Below are 13,449 nucleotides of genomic sequence, written 5' to 3'. Positions count from 1 at the left end.
GCCTGTGGGAATTAAAATGTCATTGTCAAAAGAAGGGAGAAGCCCTAATTCACAGTGAGGCCTGTGCAGCTTTAACATCTTCTGCATAATTAAAATGTCACTTAACTAAATAACAGTAAACAGCCTCTAGGATTTCCACGTGCTGAAACTGTAACTATGCTGTGCTTTACTGGAGTAAAGTTTCTAATATGCAAGGCTGAGTATCCTTTACTCATAAAGTTTGGGCGAGCGGGTAGGTGTGTGGATGGGAGCTTTTAAAGCAAGAGTTTGCTCCTCAGAGCGGCCACAGTGCTGCTGGAGCGGCGTTTGCCAGCCAGAGGCTGGGTGTGTGGGACTCCAGCATCCAGGCGGAGGGCTGAGCTTACCTGGGCAATGGGGGTCTGAGGGAACCTGCTAGGAGAGTTTCAACCCAAGAGGCTGTGCAGGTCCGGATAGGCTGAAGAGCTGTTAACACCACGCCGCCTTCTGAACTGAGCCCCTCAGAGTCAGGGAGGGCTCACTGGGTTGGGCAGGGTGTTAGGACTAGTAGAAATGTTAATAATCTTCCCTGAAACCTAGAACGCTACAGAGCGAAGGTGTCCAAGCTGCTTCAAAGGAGCCCTGGGCAGAGGCAGTGCTGGGCTGAAGCTCGTAAGCTTGGCTTGTGTTCAGACTGAGGCGCTCAGGTGTGTCTGAACCTTGCTTCCCTAGAGCTCCCGGTTCAGCAGGAGCCGGGTAGAGATGCCAGTTCTTGCTGTCGCAGGCTCCATGCTGCCCGAAAGTGGAAGAAGCGGCCCTGGAAGCAGTACAATCCGCCTGCAGCTGGAGCCAGTCCGCTGGCTCTTGTGTTACAGTAGCTGACTTTCCACAGGGGCTGAAGGGCGGGGAAAGGCGTTCACCTAGGCTTTTGTCTCCTTACCAACATTAGCGCTAGGCCTGCCTCGCTGAACGGGAGGCAGCTCGGGTCTGTGCCCCGGGTTTCGCTCAACTGCAACATATATACACTCCCTTAGACCATACGTAAATGGACCCACTTTGAAGCTACTACGGGTACTTTAAATTTTCCCTCTGTCTTTGTTATCCCAATTAATTGCTCTCCTTACACACAGTGTGTGTGTATAACTGTTACTTACCAGTGCATGGCTGTTGGGCACAGTTACAAGCAGTGGCTTTTAGCAACCTGCCACTTGTCTTGCAAATGAGTTCATTGACAAATCTCCTTCCTTCCATTCTGTTCCTCCTTCACATCTTTAAAGGGCTGGAGGGCTGCAAATATGCCTTCTTGGGTGGAGGCTGGTTAACTTTATTCTGGCAAATAAAAGCACAACAAAACTTTTGAAATTACTACCTGCTGTGCAAACACAACATCAAGTAAGCGTGCAACTTCCCTGCTGGATGCCCGATGTGCACCTAATAATCGTTTTAAAATGAAAGGAAGAAGAAATGGAGCTGAAGGCTTGCAGCCAATTTGCTTTTCACACTTGTGTTTGTCAATGAATTGCGCTGTGTGAAAGAGGCAGGTTAGTGTCACTGGAAATTGGGCACACCGTTACCGAGGACTCAACTCTATAGGTCATACCTACTCAAAGTGCCGCTCCAGCTAAACCAGAAACCTCTAAAATGTGTTATCTGCCATTACAGCAAGTTCTCCTCTAGGTAAAATTCCAATTAATTGCCTGAAAGAAGTCCTTTTGCATTGTCCAAATCCTGAACAATTGCATTTATTTTGCTTTTTAAGTTTGGGGTTTTTTTTAATGTCTAAACCAGTCATCACAGCTGCCACCAGAAATGTCATTGGTCTGTTGTAACTGGCCACAATTTCACCGCAGCGCCAGGGTGCTTTGAGTCACGCGTGCTGGGCTTACAACCTCTAATAAGAAAAAAAAATGTTTTATGAAACAGTCTTTTAAATAGAAGTGCTCTTCAACTGACAAGTTCCTTGCTAATTTGTTCCAATAGTTGCTCACCCTTATTGCAACAAGCACGTGCCTTTTTTCCACTTCAAGTCGTCTGTCCTCAGCTCCCAGCCTTTGTTCTTCTTACTCTGCCTGCAAAACAGAAACCTTTTGGTACCTGGTCTCTTCTCCCTGAACATGTTTGCAGAGTAATGAAGGGGCCTGTTGGGCTCCTCCAGAAGCTGAAGAGACGGGGCTGCTTTAAGTCTCTCCCTACAAAGAATTTTCTCCAGGATTTCTATAATGTTTGTGTCTCAGACCATCCATTTTTTGACATTTAGGTGCTCTATACGGAGGGCGTGACATTCTTACTCACTTCTTCCTTGTTTATACCCTCAAAGACTGTCCTAACCCTTTTGGCAACAGATGAGCTAAGTTTTAGACCTCCCCTCAGCCTTTTCTGGGCTAGCTGAGCTAGGCTCCCCTTTCCTGCAGCTGTGGACAACGTTTTCTTCCTTGTGTCCATGCAGCTGAAGGCAAAATTAAGTCATGCTTTCTGGCAGGCCTGGCTTACTGAGCAACGTATGTTTTTCTGCGTGTTTTCCCACCATGCTGTTGCTTACTGGTGTTTTCAGGCGTGACTTTAGGTTTGCTTCTCAATCACTGATGAAAGTGTCAAATAGTATGAGGTCTGGCAGTGATCTGAGCAGAATCTCCCGGGAAACATCCCTGTTTGAGATCTCTCAGGGAGACAATCTTAATCCGCGTGTGCGCCGTTTATTTTATATTGTAGATGATAACTATCTGTAAATATTGCGTGTACTGTGGAGTGCCATGCCAGGTGATGCGTCTTCATAATTACAATTACTAAGCCTGGCTGAATGACAAGGTCTATTTTTGATGGATTTTAATTGCATGTTTGCCTGTAATTCTTTAGCAATGGATTTCTGATAGTGTTTTCAGATTCCCGTCCCCGATGTCAGATGAACGCGCCTACGTTTACCCGGGTTGTCATCTTGCCCGCTGTTGCTCCACTGACCGGTCTCCGCATCCAGCGTACGTTCAGGCAAAGCGCGTGAGCCCGTGGGCCGTTTTAGGTGAAGTGTCTGGGCTTATTTTCCGTCCGGTTACCGTTCTGCCTGGGTGCTAACAGAATGGCAAACACATATTCCACTTGCTTTAAACTGAGAAATACCCAACGCCAGTATTTTTATGGTCAGCAACAGGCCGCCACCGCATTTTGGGCGCTGCTTTTATTCCCAATAGATTAAAATTTCTCTTGTATCATCCTTATCTTTGTTAGTCATGCCTTTTTTAAGCTTTCCTTATCAGGATTGCATTCTCTTACATCAAGTTTATATGAACTACCTATTTTGTCTTCCCATATCCATTAATTATTTTTTAATTGCTGCCTCCTATCGCTGTTGAGCCTCCTAGCCGTATAACCAAAGACTACCTCACTTTGTAGTTTAAAAAAAAAAAAAAATCTATTTCTTTTATCTAGCTTCTTAGAAATTTACATTTTGGTTTTCATTTTCTTATTTCTAGTCAAGTTTACCCATTTTTTCCTTCTAGTTTTAGCTTTTTTAAAACAGAGGTAGAAACGGAAAAAATATGTACATTTATATGTGGGTAGATGTGCATAGATCTATGGGTAAATCCGGACTCTGCTGGTCTTTAACTAAAAACTTGCAGGACACTGATTTTTGTCTCTAGACATTATAACATGGCTCAAAGTAAGATATGCAGGATCTCGTATTAGAAAGCCCTTCTCGAAATGATTTTAGGAAACACAGAGTACCCCGTATGGCTCCAGCAGTTTATCTTTTCATTACAAGGGCGCTTGGAAAGGGCGCTTTCATCTGTTTTCTAGTGGGCCCATTAGTCCTGTTTCCTGAGCTCTATCCTCACGCTCCTTGATACGTGCTCCGTAGCCTTTTTAGTCTACAGTATGTAAAATTGCTGCTGCTTCTTCCTCTACTTACTCTACCCTTCCTGAATGGGTAATAGCCAGTAATTGCCAGTCCAGGCATTTGTCATTCCACTGCATTACCATAGTCTAAAGCTTATATCATTATTTTTTCCTCACTTGGGAGACTCTGTGACTGTTCTTATTGTACAGGAATATTAGGAGTAAGAATGACGAACTAGAAACCTCTGTGTGCTCTCTGATAATTCAGGACGGCTCATTTACAACACAAAATTTCAGATTATACCACTTTTACCTCTACCTCTTCCTCTTCCTGTGCGATGGGAGCGGGATACCCAAGAGAGCCATCCTCATCCTCCACTTCTCTGCCGCCACGTAAGCCAGCTCCACCTCATGAATCAAACCTGGGCACAGAGAAAGTTCAGAGTGGGTGTTTGGGTTAGCACAAAAACCTAAATTACTAAAAATCCAGCAGGTGCACTGCCTCAGCAGGGCTTGCACGCAGGACGCGGCCCACTCAAGACGACCTTCCCCACGACGGAGCTCTCCACGCCATAAACCCAAGACGTGCAGTGAATTCTGCATTTATTCAAGGGATTGGAAGAATTGCTTCTTCCAATTGCTTTATAAATAACTTTACAGGGTCCCTACAGTGTCCCATACTCTGTAATTTCCTTCCTGTGGTTATCCCTGGCAGCAGACCCTTGCTGGGTCTCTGTAACCCACCCAGCCTTGTAGCTGCAGCTTGCGTTTCTGCCCTTGCAGCACTGCGCTCGGGCAACCTGCAGGGCTTCCAAAATGGCTGTTTCGCAAAGCTCTAAGGTGTATACAACAGGTTCCTGAGAAAGCAAACACTCACGTACCCCCAGAAAAAGCCTTGGTTTGCTGTCTCCCTCAGCAAAGTGCAGCTATCCACCCAGCTCCAGAGAAGGGCTCCACAAACCCTGTCAAAATCTTGTTTGTTATATTTGGCATCACTTCGCTGCAGCGGGAGGTGGGATGCCCCGAGAAGGCCTCTCCCCCAAACGCTCACCTTGCCACATCTTGCCACATACCCTCACGAGCAAACCCGACGATAGAGCATCACGACCAAGTTGGCCGAGGCACAAACCCAGGGCGGTTTCTGTTACCGTGCAGCGACCGCCCTTCTGCTTTGGGCTCTTTCTGCCCTCGGCAGCGTGCAAGGCCCCGTCCCCTCTTCCTGCCGCCACCTCGCTCCTTCCCGCCTGCTCGTGCCTTTTGGCTCCTCAGTGAGGAGCTGTGCCGGATCTGTCCCTGTCCCCCGCACACCTGGCGCAGCGGTGCTGCTGCCCGCCTCCGTGTGCTCGCGCCTCCCCTCGACCCCGGCATTAAAGCACGAACTCAAGTGGGCTCCCTCAGCTGCGGCCGCCAACCCGCACAGGCCGCCCCAGCTGCGCGCCCTGCGGCCACCGCCGTGTCCCACCTCGCCTCTCGCTGCCTCTCCTCCCTCTTCTCCCAGGTCTCCCCTCGTACCAGCGCCTCTGCGAGCAACTTAACCTGGCTCCATCGAGGAACGAACTATTGTTTTAGCCCACCCGCACGCTCAGCGGCCGACGGGCAGGCAGCTCGGCTGCACCGCGTCCGGCACAGCTGCCTGCCCTTAGCTGGAGCGCCCAGCTCTGAGGCAGGTGCTATAAAACGCAGGACAGCCCAACCTGTTCCAAATCAGGAGTAACCAGCAAAGCAAAGTCCATCACTTTCCCCTAAGAAAAGAATAAAATCATGTCCACAAAATGAGCTCAGCTTGCAAGGCACCCGCAAGGGGCAGAAGCCATCGGTGCCCTGACCTGCACGGGCCCTGCCGAACCGCCGGGAGCGCGGTGCTTCTGGGAAAGGCTGCTTGGGTGAAAGCCGGTTTTTCCAGCTAGTTCTGGATTCTGGCTGTGAGAGTCCCGAGGCCTGGCCTTCAGAGGAGCTGAACACCTGTAGTTCCCTCAACCTAACTAAAGATTTGGGGGATTTAGCATCTCTTAGGAAAAAAAAGCAGCTCTCCACTCACATAATAATATCTGCCTCCCAAAAAACCAGCCCCAAGTGAGGCAGCAGGAGGCAAGACTTGGAAAAGAGGCCTTGGGATCGACAAATGCCATGCCCGTGACTGAACCGTAAGCACAGTGCTGCCGATCCCCTCCCGCCCAGCTATTATGCAGGGATCCGAACTCTCTCTCAGCTCATTGCATTGCGATATTTAGGATTTGCTAAAGCACTAAGCTTTGGCACCGAATCCTTCCTTCCTTGATTAGCACATTTCAGCACAAAACTTCCTTGAGATCTACCTAGCTCTGATTAGCATAGACATAGCCGGAGAGAAAGGAGAATCTGCTGGTCACCAGTTCCTAGGCTTTAATTAGCTGTGTTATTCCCATGGGATTACTGCAACAGCCAAGCTCTGTTGCCGGCTGCTGCAGCCAAGAACCAATTACATCAAAGCGCCACCTCTTTTTAACAGTAGGTAAAGATGTGCAGGGGCACATTCAGTGTGCAGCGTTAATACGTTGCTCATTCACAAGCTTTCCCTGTTTGGAAGAATCCCAGCATTTTCTTGTTCAGCAGCTTAATTTTTTTTAAACCTGTGCAGCCTCCTGCTAGAAAGGATGTAATTGCTGGGGAGTATCTTTTATCGGCAGAGGCTCTGGCTAGTCTGTTTGTCCGCCAAGGCGCAGTAAATTGTCAGGCTCTTGGCTGCTGTGGCATTAAGCCAGAGCCATTACAGCCTACCCTGACAAAGCAAAGTCCTTTATAGATTAAAGGTCCTAAAACAACGGAAAACTAAAATAAACCACATTTTTCTGATTCTCCATGTTCAGTGGTAATCCCCCCAGTTGGAAACATCACCATCTGCAGCTACGGCTCCAGCCCAGAGTCCCCGGACCTGCCCGTTTCTCATCCACCGGTTCCCAAGAAGATGATTTACAAAGCCAGTATTCCTTAAGCAGATGCCGCAGAAAGAGGTTTGCCTTTCCTAGCCCGACTGAGACTGTTACTCTGGTCCTGGCTCCCAGTACTGCCCGCACCGCGTCCGTCAGCTCCCTGCAGTGACTGGGCGGGTGCTGGTCCCTGGGTGCAGGAGCGTGGGTCCCCCGCGGCTGCTGACCAAGAACGTGACCTCCACCAGGCACAGTACATGACACTTCAAGTGCTCAGGCATCAGCCATGCCCGTTCATCTGGGATACACACGCATTGTCGGGCAGGTTTTTTCTGTTTCGTTTCTAACTCTGGCATGCGAAATCCAGCCCGGCCCCAGCCCGGCCCTGAGTGCAGCAGTGCGGGAGGTGCTCCTGAGCAACACCCTCCCTGCAGGCTGACGCATCGGTGAGGTGGGATGTCAGGAAGAGTGGGGGAAATGGTATTATCTCGTCTAGGCAGTAGCTTTGTGCCTGGCTTTCCTAAATGTATTCCTGGAGTGGTGCTGGCGAGTGCCAAGCGACAAAATGGGTCCCTGGAGAGGCAGCGGGGCTGTGGGCTCTGCTTGCCTAATTGCATTTGAGCACAGCTTCTGACAAGTGCATCTTTCTTTATCTCGGTGAAGACTGATGCATTTCCATTAGCTCGTTTGGCTCTGGCCTCCATCACGGGGCACTTTTCTACCTGAGGATGGAGGAATTGCAGTATTTGGAAACTTTGGGAAGGAAGAAGCCTGGAAGCTGATGGATTTACTGCCTACGGCTGCAGCCCCTGACCTGCCCTTGAAGCGACAGTTCTCTCTGTGCCCAAATGTACTTGTGTGTCCCTGCTCCAAGCTCAAATACAGCTGAGGCCACGGTACTTGCAGCCAGCCGCAAGTTTACTAAGCCACGAGGCGACCGATGGCTTCTGATACGATTTCGCAGTATTAATGAAAAGGCGTACAATGTACGGCTACCCCAGCCCCCGTTGTCACAGCTCATTTGCAATGGTGTCTTTCTAAAGGCAAACAGAGCAAACTGAGTGAATCACGAGAGGATTATCTATACCTATCTTTGCAGTATTAGTATTTCTCAGATCTTATATTTAGCATGGTCCGGTGGCCATCCTTTTACACTCTGGAGCCCCCAGCCCCTTCCTCTGATGGCTCAGAGTGCTTCAATGTCTGAATGAGGCCTCCAGCAGGCACAGCCTCAGTTTAATATTTAATGACCAAGACAACCACGTTCAGAAATTCCAGTCCCTAAGCTCTTAAGATGCGCAGCTCTTAGCTGAAAATCTGGATTTCAAAATTAGAACTATCCCTCCTGGGCTTTGAATATTTACCCCAAATTCAAAACACCCCAAAAACTTCCACAAGGGCGCCCAGCCTGCCCAGCACGGAGCACCCGCGGCTTGTGCGCCAAACCCAGCAAGGCAGTAAAAACAAAGACCACAGAAACACTCAAGGGAAAAGTGGGAGCAAGAGTCATAAAAACAGGCTACAGAATGTGAATAAGAACCAGCTGCCAGCACTGTATGAACCAGCAAACAACGTGATCCTTTTCCTACTGCCACCCAGCACACGCTGACGCTTGCCGCGCAGTGCCTTCGGAAAGCCCTGACTCCACTCGCCCTCCCTGCGTGAAGAGGGAGAGCGACAAATCCACTGACGAAGGCTTGAGCAAGGACAAGTGAGCAAGAGAAAAAAAACGACAACAGCGAGCAGCAGTTGATAACCACGGCCATATGCACATTGGCTTTTTTCTGCCCCAGCAGCTGCTTAGAGGCCTGCTGGTACTGCTGCGTCCTGCTGCTGACAGTCTCTTTGCACACTCGTTAGCATTCGGCAATTTGAGCATTGCTTTACCTTTGATTGAGCAGAGGGATGAGCTGCTTTTCAAACAGCTCAGGTTCTCTGCTGCACTACGGGTGCTCCTCGCAACACACAACCACACCTCAGAGAATCGTTCCAGCCTGCCAGCGTTCCCTGCTTTCCAGAAAGTGCAAAAGCATGAGAAGGACCGCACCGTGCACATCTCGGCAGCCCCTTACACTCCGAGCCGCCTCGGAGGATACAGTCAGTCGGGGAGATCGCCCAGGGAGCACAAAGGTAAGGCGAGAGTATCCCTTGCGTGACTTCCTCAGCCGCAGGGGAGGCTTCAGGCAGGTGACCGCTTGCCTCCTCCCACCGCGCTCCTCACCACATACTGCTTAAAAATAATGAGTATGTGACGGTGTCTGAATTTACTACATCAGCTCTCTGTTACTGAGCTACCCAATTTCCATAGAAATCTGCCCGTTGGTCTCACCTTAAAAGAAATCTTATTTCTCTGTACCGGTCCCTCACATTTTAGCTGGCGAGCTGTCACAAAACCCTCCTGCGCCAGGAGCCGCACTGAGCAGCTGCTCCGTGCACTTTTGCCCTCATTAAGTACCACCCTTTTGATGCTGCAGGGCAGCAGTAAACACTATTACTGAGCGGCATTGTGTAGGACTGGCTTCGTCGCTGAGGGCTGGGTTACTTTTATACTTTTGTCACCGAACTACTGGAGTGAAGATTAATCAATGGAGTAATTGCAGAACTCTGAAATCTGTCTGGCTAACCTCTCTTGTGGGCTTCACAGTCACGCAGCAAATCCAGCAGGCTCCCACAGCGAGACGCTACCAACACAATGTCACAAAGGAAAAACCATTAGTGAGCAATTACATTTCAGCAGGATTTCCCCTCTCCACCACAGCCTAATGAGGATAACCAATTCAAGAGGAACTGCTGCAAGGATGGATGAATAACGAGAGAAAGAGGATGGGAGTTCCTGTAATCTGGACAGAATAAGAAACAACCCGGTGAAGGAGAAGAAAAACACATGCAGGAGCTCTGCTCCAAACAACGGACAGATGTGGACGTACGCTTCGCTGCAGGAGGCACCGGCTAGTTTCAAAAGCATCACCGAGGCCCAGGGCCAAGACAGAAGTCGCTACAGACAGCGCACATGCACACAATCCCTTCACTCCAGAAGTTAATTCAGTTTTGGGGAAAGAATTCTGACGATCGACAACAGGTCGCTGCAACAGAACACCTTACTTACAAAAGGGTTAGTACCTCTGTATCATCCACTATAGTTCCTGACACACTGTGTGCCATAAAAAAAAAATAACGCTTCCTTGAAAGAAGAACTTCCTAGAAATCAAGTTTACCTGAGCAGCTTTTTTTTTGTTTAACCTAGGAGCTCAACTAAAATTAGGGTATCTTTTCTTTACAGTAATAAAAACGCAAGTGGAGAAAAATCTATATAAACGCTACCTTCTATTTAATGGGAGAGTGCAACTCTACAGATTCTGCCATTTGAGGAAATAGGTGCCGCCACGGCCCTCCTTTGACTGCCGTGCCAGCGACGGAGAGCTCCAGTACAGGAGTTAGCTGCTACAGCACAACTTGCTCCCCCTCCTGTAGGGCACGAGGGCAAGATAACGCAACTCGGTGCAAGGCATTTCTTCCCTAAGTAGAGAAATACCCAATTACACTTACCTGCAACGGACAGACTCGTCTGAAACTGTTAGTATTGCAGTAAACACCAGCCAAAGAAAAGATCAGCAGGCAGCACGCAGGTATTCAAAGGCCCAGCACTTTTTCTGTGTTTCAGCTGCTTTGTGCCTTGCTGCTGCTGCAGAGCACGGACCTCGTCTGCTTGCAGCGAGACTCGCGCTGCCCAGCAGAGCTGGGGGAGCCCTGAGCTCGCCCCCAGCTCCGCAGCTCGCTCGGCACTCACCGGCAGCGCTGGAATCGCGTCTGCAAGGGGCAGCAACTTCTTCCCGTGACATCCACCTTCCTCCTTTAACCGGGACTTAGCGTCTCTCAGCCGCAGCCGTGGAACAGAGCCATGAGGGCTTCTTTGTACCTGTCTATGCAACGTACACATAGTCTTTTCTTGCTAGTTACACAAGAAAAAGAAAAGTTTTTTCCTATTGCTTGTGGGAAGCATCTGGCTGGTTGAACATGACTTGGTATCTTTTAGCCGCCGTGGTGAAAGGTAAGGTTGGATAGAGACTTGTCCAGGTGAGACTTCCAGCAGTGGACTGGTTACCTCAGTTTAATCTTTTGTTTCATTCAGGAAAAAAAAAAAAGTTAACATAAATCAAAGGCTTTTGGGTCAAGGACTGATAAAACAAGGAGGTTATGACATCAAAACGTTATTCAACATTATTTCCCCTTAAAAGAGCACTGAAAAAAATCAAGGCTTTATTTGAATAAATGTTACACAACATTCTTTATCATTTACTTCTCAGCAAACCTTAAAGGGTGAATCATATTTTCCTCATTCAAGTCTACAAAATGAAAGAGGCATAGTGACCATTCAATATACAGACAAGAAGGTAGCACAGAGCAAAGCTTAAATATTAAGCAACTAAAGCAAAAAAGTGAAAAGCAATACATTACTGTAATTCTCTATCATTAGAATATCCCTGACAATTTCATTTCAAAATGAAAATCTGGTTTCAAACAAAATGGCTGCAATACTTTCTGTGAAAACAAACGCAAAAACAGTTAGCTACCTTGTCTATTTTTATGCTATTTGCTTATATACCCATATTCTCCAATGCAGAGACCTGCATCTCTCTTAAGTGTATTTTTTGTATTTCAGCTGCTGTGCACAAGTGCTCACGAAGGTGAGGGAACAAGAGCACTGGTTAAGAGTCAGATGTCACACAGGCAGGCACTACTGGCTTCTACTTACAACATCAATCCGTTTTCAATCCAATGTGCAATAACCCTGCTATTACAGTCCTGGGCCTTTTTCCTGAGCAGAAACTGTTTTGTGCCGTGTTGTTTGGTGGCTTCTTTTTTGTTTGGGGTTTTTCTTTGTGTGTGTGGATAAAAATGTAATTTATTAGGCCAAGACCCTCATTCATTGTCAATACAATCGAGTTTTGGTCTCCGGAGGCGAAAGGCTGGCACATACACGACATCAAATCACTTCCCCTTCCCTCAAATTGGACGTCTTAATTTTTCTCATTTGTGGTCAAATCTCGGGCCACAAACAGGACCAGACTGCTGATCCTCTTCAACGGGTGAAAAGGCAAAGCACTGCAGAAGAAACATTAATCTCCAATTAAAAAAAATATTTGTAGTTTATTATGGAAAATGGTACCATTTGAACCTACTGTACAGCATTAGACAGCTATTCTTTAAGAAGCAGGCAGTAAGTATTCCATTTCTGGCTTTATACTCAGAATTTACCTCTGAAAAATAGAAACTGAAACACTATGAAGCACAAACTGCCTCAGCACGTGTGTATCGCTGATACAGCTATCCGGGATTTGGGTGCGTGTCCCAGCCTCTCACTTCCCCGCCTCTCCGATTGTTTAACAAGTATAAACCTGGTGCCAATATCAAAGCCAAACGATAGAGGTGTCCTAACTTCAAATGCTACGTGATTAATTCAGGCTCCATACACGAAGGCTGTGAAACTGCCTCTGTGCTGATACAGATGCCTCTCAGAAAGGTATCTCTGTTTTTAAATGATCTAGACGAAGACACTCTGTTTTCTCCAATCGAATCAGGATATTAGTAAGGAGGAAAAGAGTTTACTACAAGTCTTTTCACTTCTACAGAAACAAAAATTTGACTTTTAGTAGATTATGTGCACATCTGCATTTCTTCAAAACAAAGATTTTTCTCCCCAGGTTATATAATAAATCCCCTGCTAAGAACTTTGTAAGAAACGATACTGCTGAGAAAGTGTGCACACAATGTCAAATAATTAGTGACAAATAAATTAATATTTAATAACTCAATATTTCAGCAGCGTGTCCAGCATTCACAAGCTCCACTGAAATAAGTCTTACCAAACACCTTTGGGGGAGGGGAATAAAATGGATAAAACCCACTGGGTTCCTTTTTTTGATTTACAGCTATTCAAAGAAGTCAACGCAACTCAGATCAACAACCACTAGAAACGCTAATAAAACCTTTGCTCTACTAGTTACCTAGCTGAAAAATATTTATGTCAAAAGGAAAAATTAACCCATGATTTGAAACAGAAATGCCATCCCATTGTATCACTCCCCATTCATGATTCCCATCTCTCTGCGTTGCAGCCCTTCTTAACGTTACTCCACAATCCTCAATTCCCTAAGTGTTACAATAGCATAAAGAAAATGCAACCATATTCACACAGAAGGAGCTTTCCCATAATACAGAGATACATGGAGTTTGTGGTCACTGTCCTTTCCATCACCTCTATGGGAAATATTGGTCTCATATAGCAGGACTGTTCATATTTTACAATACAATTGGTTTTGGACATGCTTTTGATCACAGATCACAGCTCTGCTAACACCTGCACTAAATACTAACTAAGCCTCATAGAATGGAAAATTGCAATGCTAAAGTTAAGAATTAAAATAAAAGTTCAAAAGTTACAGTCAGCTTCCCAGGCAATTGGCTCCATCACTGGCACCTATCAAAACATACAAACGTGACTGTCACATTACAAAAAAACCCAGTTATTTGCAGTGATTCTTCATACTAATAATTCAAGTGGTTCCTTGCATGTAAGTGTCATATAGTCTTTAATAATTTCATGCGTCATTTATTGCAAAAAAGTTTTATAAAATATTTCCTAACATCTTTTTAAATTTTAAAGAAAATGTACATTAGGTACAGATGCCCTAACAGGGTGCGAGGGGGAGCTTTAACATATTTACCCCCCTTTCCCCTTCAAAAAATGTTTACTACT

At 46.9% G+C, this 13,449-nt stretch overlaps 1 long non-coding RNA gene across 1 annotated transcript; it reads right to left on the bottom strand.

Moving 5' to 3' along the window:
• Positions 1 to 1,119: 1,119 nt before the first annotated feature.
• Positions 1,120 to 5,039, bottom strand: LOC148055549 (uncharacterized). Its single transcript, XR_015705280.1, has 4 exons — positions 4,100 to 5,039; positions 2,878 to 3,020; positions 1,947 to 2,027; positions 1,120 to 1,287 (listed from the first exon to the last, which is right to left on the bottom strand). It is a non-coding gene; the product is annotated as an uncharacterized LOC148055549 (long non-coding RNA).
• Between the last annotated feature and the right edge of the window lie 8,410 nt (positions 5,040 to 13,449).

Source organism: Nipponia nippon, unplaced genomic scaffold, assembly GCF_047370975.1.
Source record: "Nipponia nippon isolate SJK-2023a ecotype South Korea unplaced genomic scaffold, ASM4737097v1 scaffold_21, whole genome shotgun sequence".
NCBI lineage: Eukaryota > Metazoa > Chordata > Aves > Pelecaniformes > Threskiornithidae > Nipponia > Nipponia nippon.
Note: the sequence above shows the minus strand (reverse complement) of the source record. Positions and strands in the feature narration are given on the sequence as shown.